The sequence below is a fragment of the Dipodomys spectabilis genome, unplaced genomic scaffold (genome assembly GCF_019054845.1).
Source record: "Dipodomys spectabilis isolate Male_0828 unplaced genomic scaffold, ASM1905484v1 ptg000259l, whole genome shotgun sequence".
Classification (NCBI taxonomy): domain Eukaryota; kingdom Metazoa; phylum Chordata; class Mammalia; order Rodentia; family Heteromyidae; genus Dipodomys; species Dipodomys spectabilis.
In genome coordinates this window covers 1,516,715-1,526,592 of record NW_024870936.1, presented here as the reverse complement: position 1 = coordinate 1,526,592, position 9,878 = coordinate 1,516,715, and positions in this window count along the sequence as shown.

The window sequence follows — 9,878 nt, the reverse complement described above, 5'->3', positions numbered from 1 at the left end:
ATAATGTTCTGAATCTTGGTAGTTTTTGTGTTGATGTTTCCATTCTCATCTCTGGGTTTATTTATTTGGATGTGTTCTCTTCTTTTTCTGATAAGATTTGCTAAGGGTCTGTCAATTTTGTTAATTTTTTCGAAGAACCAGCTCTTTGTTTTGTTGATTCTTTCTGTGGTTATTTTGGATCCTAATGCATTTAATTCTATTTTAATTTAATTATACCTTTCCATCCACTGGATTGTGGGTTATCTTGCTGCTTTTGTTTCAAGGATGCTCATCTTTCTCATTAAATTGTTGCTTTCAGATCTCTCCAATTTGTTGATGTTGGAACTCAGAGCTATAAACTTGTTTCTGAGTACTGCCTTGCTGTGTCAAAGAGGAGCTGGTAGTTTGTGTGCTCATTTTTGTTATATATCATGAACACTTGAATTTTTATTCTAATCTCTTCCATGACCCACTGGTCGTTAAATAGTGTGTAGTTCACCCTCCGTGTATTACAGGAGGCTTTTGGTGGCTTTTGGTGTTGAATTCTAATTTTATTCCCTTGTGATCTGAGAGAATGCAAGGTATGACTTCAATGTTTCTGAATTTGGACAATTTTGCTTTGTGACCTAAAATGTGGTCTGTTTTGGAAAATATTCCATGTGCTGCTGAGAAAAACCTGTATTCTGATGCTGCTGGGTGAAATATTCGGTAGCTGTCTGTTAAATCTAGTTGATCTATGCAGTTGTTTAGGTCTGCGGTTTCTCTGTTGAGATTTTGCCATTTTGATTTACCTAGTGGGGATAGTGGAGTGTTAAAGTCTCTGACAATTAATGTCTTTGGATCTATATGAGATTTGAGATAAAGTAGTGTTTCTTGGATAAATTTGCATGCTCCTTTTTTTGGCTAATATTTAGAATTGTAATATCCTGCTGAAGGAGAAATCCCTTTATTAGTATGGAGTGACCTTCTTTATCTGTTCCCACTAATTTTAATTTGAAGTCTATTTTTTCTGATATTAGGCTTGCAACTCCCGCCTGTATATGGGGGCTGTTTGTTTGGTAGATTTTGTTCCAGCCTTGCCCATTGAAAATGTGTTTGTTTTTATGGGCAAGCAGATAGAAGAATCTTGCTTTTTAATCCAACTAGAGAGTCTATGTAGTTTGATTGGAGAGTGAATCCGTGAATGTGGAGAGATAGGATTGAGAGGTATTTGGGAGTTCCTGACATTTTATCCACCTTCTTGGGGCCTGCAGCAACTCGGTTCTTCCTATGATTCTTGGATTCTCAGTTTGGGTGTGGTTTCTTGGCCTTTACTGTGGTCTTGTTGTTTTTTTTATGTGTAGAACATCTTTAATATCTTTTGTAGGACTGGTTTGGTGGCAATATATTGTTTCAATTTTTGGTTGCTTTGGACCATTTTTATTTTACCTTCAATTATGAAGGTGAGTTTAGCTGGGTACAGTACTTTTGGTTGATAGTTGTTTGTCTTTAGGGCATGGCAAACCTCTTTCCAGGCTCTTCTTGTTTTGATTGTCTCTGCTGAGAAATCTGAGGTGATTCTAATTGTTTTCCCTTTATAGGTGATTGATCTTTTCTCCTTGACAGCTTTAAGGATGTTTTCCTTGGCCTGAATTGATCCTGTACAGGTTATAATGTGACTGTGGGCTGTCCTGTTCAGGTCTGGTCTATTTAGAGTTCTAAAAGCTTCTTGTGTATGAATAGGCCTATTTTTTGCATGTTTGGGAAGTTCTCTGCTAGGATCTTGTTAAAAAATATCCTAGATCATTAACTTCTGTCTCTAGATTCTCCTCTACACTCATTATCCTTAGATTAGGCATTCTGATGGTATCTTCCAAGTTTTGGATAGATCTATCGTATATCTTGGATTTGTCTGGGATGGTTGTAGGTTGTTTCTCTATAATATCTAGGCTGTCTTCAATCCCTGAGATTCGATCTTCTGCATGGTCTAACCTACTTTCAAGACTTTGTATTTTGTGTTTTATTTCATTCCATTCCCTTGTAATTGGATGGTTGTGATGGCTTCAAATTCTTTGTTGGAACTTTGTTCTTGATCTTGTAAGGACTTCTTTACTTCCATAATTTGGTGTTCCGTGTTTATTCTCAAATCACTTAGTTGATTGGTTATGGATTCCTTGGACTCCCATTCCTTCTGTCGAGCTCCACTGAGCATTCCCTTTGCGGTCTCCCTGATTTCTTTCAGCTCTCTGGTTATGGATTCCAAGAATGCCATTTTGATCTTTGTCTATTCTCATACTGATCCCTCAGTTCCTGTATTTCTCTTTGATTAGCATCCTCATGTTCAGGCATTTCTTCAATCACCATAATTATATTAATCTTTTTGTTTCTAATTTTTTATTCTGGTCTCTTTTCATTTCCCTTTCCCTTTCTTCTTTTTCTCTCCCTCTCTACTTGCATCCTACCCAACCTATTTCCTGCATTGAGATTAGGACATAGTTAACTCTCCCTGTGCCTCCCCACACCAATCTATTCCTAATTTTTACCCACATCTCTCCCTAAACCTAAAAATTTCTGGTTTTCCAAATTCTTCTCTGCGGTTCGAAGCCCATTAACATATAGTTGTTTGATGTTGAATAGATGTATCTGTTGAACTAGATTGTATCTGTAGACTGTTGACTGTATAAATGCAAACGTTGGTTGATGGTTGCCTTAAGATAGTGTTCTAGCACAAAACTGGTGCTATTTTCATCTCAAATGGGCAGAGTAAGCCGGAAAAACACAAGAAAAATGGCAAATCCGGGTATCTCAATTCCCAATCTTGATAATCAGGGGTCAGATCAGATAATGAACAATCCAGAGGAGAGTTCCCAAATAGCTCTACAAACACTGGTGGCAAACATGATAAATGAGAAGTTTGACAACTTACAAAGGACTCTGTATGAGCGTGATAGTGAGAGAAAGGAGGCATCCCAAAAGTTTATACAGGAATATCATAAGCGTGAGGAAGCTACTCAAAAACTGATAGAGGATTTGCGTGAACAACTTGAGAATACTCAATGAGAAAGGGAGGAATGGCATGAGCAGGCTGAGAACACTCAAAGAGAACTGCAGGAATCCCACGAACGGGAGGAAAGAGAACTGCAGGAATCCCACAAACGGGAGGAAGCTAATCAAAGAGTAATTCAGGAATTGAGAGACCAGGTAGAGAACACACAAAGATCACTAAAGGCATTCATGGAATCCATTAACAAAGAGCTGAAGGAAGTCAGGAAGACCACAAAGGGAATGCTGAATGGAACCCAACAGAAGGAATGGGAGTCCAAAGAAACCATAACCAATCAACTAAGTGATTTGAGAACAAACACTGAACACCAAATTAAGGAAGTAAAGAAATTCATACAAGACCTAAAACAGAGCTTCAACAAAGAACTTGAAGCCATCAAAGCTGACCAATTAGAAGGAAAAGAGATAAAAAACAAAGTAGAGAGTCTTGAGAGCAGGTTAGACCATGCAGAAGATCGAATCTCAGGGATTGAAGACAGCCTAGATATTATAGAGAAAGAACATACAACCATCCAAGACAAGTCCAAGAAGTATGATACATCTATCCAACACCTGGAAGACACCATCAGAAGGCCTAATCTAAGGATAATGGGTGTAGAGGAGCACCTAGAAACAGAAGTTAATGGTCTAGGAAATTTGTTTAACAGGATCCTAGCAGAGAACTTCCCAAACATACAAAAAGATAGGCCTATTCAGATACAAGAAGCTTTTAAAACCCCAAATAGACCAGACCAGAATAGGACATCCCACCGTCACATTATAATCCACACAGGATCAACTTAGAACAAGGAAAAGATCCTTAAAGCTGTCAAGGAGAAAAGGGTAATCACCTATAAAGGGAAACCAAATAGAATCACCTCAGATTTCTCAGCAGAGACAATCAAAGCAAGAAGAGCCTGGAATGATGTATGCCATGCCCTAAAAACAAACAACTATCAACCAAGAATACTGTACCCAGCTAAACTCTCCTTCATAACTGAAGGCCAAATAAAAACCTTTCATAGCAAAGAGAAATTGAAACAATACATCTCCACCAAACCAGCCCTACAAAAGATTCTTAAAGATGTCCTACACATAGAAAACCAACAAGACCGCAACAAAGGCCAAGAAACTGCACCCAAACTGAGAATCCAAGAACCATAGGAAGAACCCAGTTTTCGCAGCCCCCAAGAAGGTGTATAACATGGCAGGAACTCCCAAATACCTCTCAGTCCTATCTCTTAAAGTTAACGGACTGAACTCTCCAATTAAGCGACATAGACTGTCTAGTTGGATTAAAAAACAAGACCCTTCTATCTGCTGCCTGCAGGAGTCACATCTTGCCCGTAAAAACAAACACATTTTCAATGTTAAAGGCTGGAACAATATCTACCAAGCAAACGGCCCCCATAAACAGGCAGGAGTTGCAATCTTAATATCAGATAAAATATACTTCAAATTAAAATTCGTGAGAAGAGATAAAGAAGGTCGCTACATACTAATTAAAGGATCTCTCCTTCAGGAGGATATTACAATTCTAAATATCTATTCGCGAAACAATGGAGCACCCAAATTTATCAAAGAAACACTACTTTCCCTCAAATCCCATATAGATCCAAAGACATTAATTGTTGGGGATTTTAACACACCCCTCTCCCCACTAGATAGATCAACTCGACAAAAACTCAACAGAGAAACCGCAGCTCTAAACAGCTGCATAGGTCAACTAGACTTAACAGACATCTACCGAACATTTCACCCAGCAGCATCAGAATACACATTTTTCTCAGCAGCACATGGAACGTTTTCTAAAATAGACCACATTTTAGGCCACAAAGCAAACTTGTCTAAATTCAGAAACATTGAAGTTATACCTGGTATTCTCTCTGACCACAAGGGAATAAAATTAGAACTCAAAACCAAAAGCCACCAAAGAAAGTCCGGTATCACATGGAGGCTGAACAACACACTGCTGAATCAAGAGTGGGTCATGGAAGAGATTAGAAAGGAAATTCAAATGTTCATGCCATTCAACAAAAATGACCACACAAATTACCAGCTCCTCTGGGATACAGCAAAGGCAGTACTCAGAGGCAAGTTTATAGCTCTGAGCTCCTACATCAACAAATTGGAGAGATCTGAAACTAGCAATTTAATGACACATCTAAACCTCCTTGAAAAAGAGCAGCAAGATAAACCCCAATCCAGTAGACGGGAAGAAATAATCAAAATTAAATCAATATTAAATAAATTAGAATCCAAAAAATCTATAGAAAGAATCAACAAAACAAAGAGTTGGTTCTTTGAAAAACTTAACAAAATTGACAGACCCTTAGCAAATCTTATCAGAAAAAGAAGAGAACACACCCAAATTAATAAACTCAGAGATGAGAATGGAAACATCACCACGGAAACAACCAAGATTCAGAACATTATAAGGGAATTCTTCTCAAAACTTTATGCTAATAAGTTTGAGAACTTGACAGAAATGGACCTCTTCCTAACAAATATTGACATGCCAAAACTAAAAAAAGATGAGTTAAACCAGCTTAACAGGCCCATATCAAGCATTGAAATAGAAACAGCAATAAGAGACCTCCCAGCTAAGAAAAGTCCAGGACCAGATGGTTTTACAGCAGAATTTTACAAGGCCTTGAAAGCAGAGCTCACACCAATTCTCCTCCAACTCTTCAATGAAATTGAAAGAGAAAGCTCACTACCGAACACATTCTATGAAGCCATGATAACCCTCATCCCAAAACCAGGCAGGGACTCATCAAAGAAAGAGAACTATAGACCCATTTCTCTGATGAACATTGATGCAAAACTTCTCAACAAAATTTTGGCCAATCGACTTCAACAATTCATCCAAAAAATCATACACCACGATCAAACAGGATTCATTTCAGGGATGCAAAGCTGGTTCAATATACGCAAATAAATTTATATTATTCATCACATCAACAGGAGCAAGAATAAGAACCACATGGTTATCTCAATAGACGCAGAAAAAGCATTCGACAAGATCCAACACCCCTTTATGATGAAGGTTTTGGAAAAATTAGGAATCCATGGAACCTTCCTCAATACAATAAAGGCTGTATATGACAAACCTACAGCCAGCATTATACTCAATGGTGAAAAACTAAAGCCATTTCCTCTTAACTCAGGAACAAGACAAGGATGCCCACTCTCTCCACTTCTCTTCAATCTAGTATTAGAATGCCTAGCTACAGCAATAAGACAAGATGCAGACATAAAGGGGATCCAAATAGGGAAAGAAGAAATAAAACTCTCCCTCTTTGCAGATGACATGATCTTGTATTTAAAGAATCCCATAGACTTCACTCCCAAATTACTCAAGCTGATTCAAAACTTTGGCAAAGTAGCAGGGTATAAAATTAACCCCCAAAAATCAATGGCTTTTCTGTATGCCAACAATGAGAAAAGTGTGGCTGAAATTAGGAAAGCAACTCCATTTGTAATAGCCCCACAAAAAATAAAATACCTAGGAATTAACTTAACTAAAGAAGTGAAGGACCTCTATGATGAAAACTTTAAAATCTTGAAAAAGGAAATCAACACAGAACTTAAAAAATGGCAAAACCTCCCATGCTCCTGGATTGGAAAGATTAACATCGTGAAAATGGCAATACTTCCCAAGGCTATCTACAAATTCAACGCAATACCTATCCGAATTCCAACCTCATTCTTCAAGGAAATAGAAGAGGCAATCCAAAAATTCATATGGAACAATAAAAGACCCTGAATAGCAAAAACGCTCCTGAATGGAAAGAACACTGCTGGAGGAATATCAATACCAAACTTCAAACTCTACTATAAAGCATAGTAATCAAAACAGCTTGGTACTGGCACAAGAACAGACCTCAGGACCAATGGAATAGAATTGAAAACCCAGAAATGAACCTACAGACCTATAGTCATCTAATCTTCGATAAGGGAGCTAAAACAATAGAATGGAAGAAAGACAACCTCTTCAGTAAATGGTGCTTGCAAAATTGTTTAACCACATTTAGAAAACTTAAGCTAGATCCTTATATATCACCCTGCACCAGAATCAACTCCAAATGGATCAAAGACCTTTAACTCAAAGCAGACACCCTGAAAACATTACAGGATGGAATAGGAGAAACCCTAGGTCTCCTTGGCTCAGGCCGAAATTTTCTGAATAGAGACCCGGAAACACAACAAATCAAAGAAAGGTTGGACAAATGGGATTGCATAAAGTTGCAGAGCTTCTGCATGGCAAATGACATAGCTAGCAAGATCAATAGAAAGCCCACGGATTGGGAGAAGATCTTTACTAGCCATACAACGGACAAGGGTCTCATATCTAAAATAAACTTGGAACTCAAAAAATTAAACCCCCCAACAACAAATCCTCAAAGAAACAACTGCCCAATAAATAAGTGGGCGAAAGACTTAAAGAAAAACTTCTCTGAAGAAGAAAGAAGGATGGCCAATAGACACATGAAGAAATGCTCCACATCCCTAGCCATAAAAGAAATGCAAATCAAAACAACATTGAGATATCACCTCACTCCAATTAGAACGGCAAAAATCAAGAACTCTAACAACAACAGATGCTGGAGGGGATGTGGACAGAAAGGAACCTTACTTCATTGTTGGTGGGAATGTAAACTTGTTCAACCACTTTGGAAAGCAGTATGGAGGTTCCTCAAAAGACTTCACATAGAGCTCCCCTATGACCCAGCAATCCCACTTTTGGGCATTTACCCTAATGTTTACAAACAAGACCACACTAAAGCTACCAGCACAACTATGTTTATTGCAGCATTATTTACCATAGCTATGATATGGAACCAACTCAGATGCCCCTCAGTAGATGAATGGATCAAGAAAATGTGGTATATATACACAATGGAATTCTATGCCTCCATCAGAAAGAATGACATTGCCTCATTTGTTAGGAAATGGAAAAACTTGAAAAAAATTATATTAAGTGAAGTAAGCCAGGCCCAAAGAAACGTAGGTCCCATGGTTTCCCTTATTTGTAATATCTAGTATATGTATGAGTCAAGCGGAAAAGGTCAGATAATGTGATGTCAGGAAAAAGAACCCTTAGATGTGTATTTTAAAGTTTTTTTTTCTTTCATGTGTGTGTTTCTAACACATTTATAAGATTATCTCTTTGTTGCTTTGTATGTCCCTCCCCCACAGTGTAAACCCTGCTTTCACTATATTTGATGTCAGTATAACTTGTGGAGGAAATGGGGAATAACCAGTTGTTTAAGGATACAGGTGCACCTGTTGCAACAATAAGAAGTACAAGTTGTTATGTCCAAAACGAGCTTTACAACGTTGGTGCGTGGGGGGGGGGAAGGGGGAGTAAGGGCGTGAAGGAGAAGGACTGGGATTAGGGGCGGAGTGGGGAGGCTGGGAAGGGATGTGAAGGGTCAACAAAGTAGGAGGCTGCAATGCTCGGTAAGAAATGTACGCATTATCCCGCCCATGTAACTGTAACTCCTCTGAACAGTATGTTCACAAATAAAATTAAATTAAATAAATTAAAAAAAAGAAAACTGGTGCAATGCCCCAGGAGGGAATCTACGCTAACAGTGGGGGCCCAGAGCCCTGTGCCCGGATGCCCACAGAGACCATAAATGCCCTAGGTAACGTTCCTCTCTCATCCTTGGTCATGGTGAACCATCTGCCATGTCACACCTTATGCCAGCCCCCAAAACCTCATAGATTCACAGCCCCAGTCCTACCCTCTCCCCCATCTCATCCCCTAATTTTGTTAGACAGACACATTCCCAACCCTTGAATTAGCTTCAACTATAATCACAAAAGCAGAGTGTCTGCTGGAATAGTTTGGCTGTGGTCACACTCGCCCCACCACAATTTTGGCTGGAGATAGAAGGACCGGTGTCCAATCTAGGCCAGGTTCACACAGGTCACCTAGGGGAGGCACATGCAGGCCTAGCATCTACTGTTCGCTATAGGAAAGGGGGAAGAGATAGGTGGAAAGGTGTGGAAAGGAATGTCTACTGAAATCATCCCATAAAGGAGCAAAGAAACTGTGAAGGAGAAAACAAAAATTGTGGCTGGGCTCGTACTTGGTATTGAAAAGAGAACAACAAATACACACACAGAATTAAAATGCTTTAGCTGATTTTAGACATGATTACTTAAATATATTTTCATTGCTCTAATCTCCCTGCTCTCCCAAAATACACACACACACACACACACACACACACACACACACACACAAACACACACACACACACAAATCCAGACCGGTGACAGAAGACTCATCATCCATGCAGAACCTGCACTTTGCCAACTGATCACTCACCTGAGCACAGTCAGGACAAGGAGAAAGATTCTCTCTCTCTCTCTCTCTCTCTCTCTCTCTCTCTCTCACACACACACACACACACACACACACACACACACACACACACACACACACACACACAGAATAGTGCCTCTCCTAAGTTTGTTGGTTCCTCATTAGGACAATGTACAAGCTGAAGGACATAGGTTCCCATTCCCTGTTCCCTTGTAAAAACCAAGGGCTCCCACCCAAGGGGAGCACTACTCTAATGACACAGCACCACCCACCTCTCCCCTTCTCCAGGTCCAGACCCTTCCCCTAGGGAACCACCAGCCTTAACTCCTCATTCACTAAAACCTTAGGCCAGGTCACAGGGTGAAGGAATCCCCAGACATGTTGCTCCTCAGAGGCAGGACTGAAAATAAGCGGGGGTTCATGGGGTCTCCAGGGGGTGATTGACCCTGGTTGGGGGCGGTGTTGAGGAAATTGATTGGGTCCTAAAGGCTACATACATGGACAGACCCCCTACTTCCAGCTTAGATGCTTCTGGGCA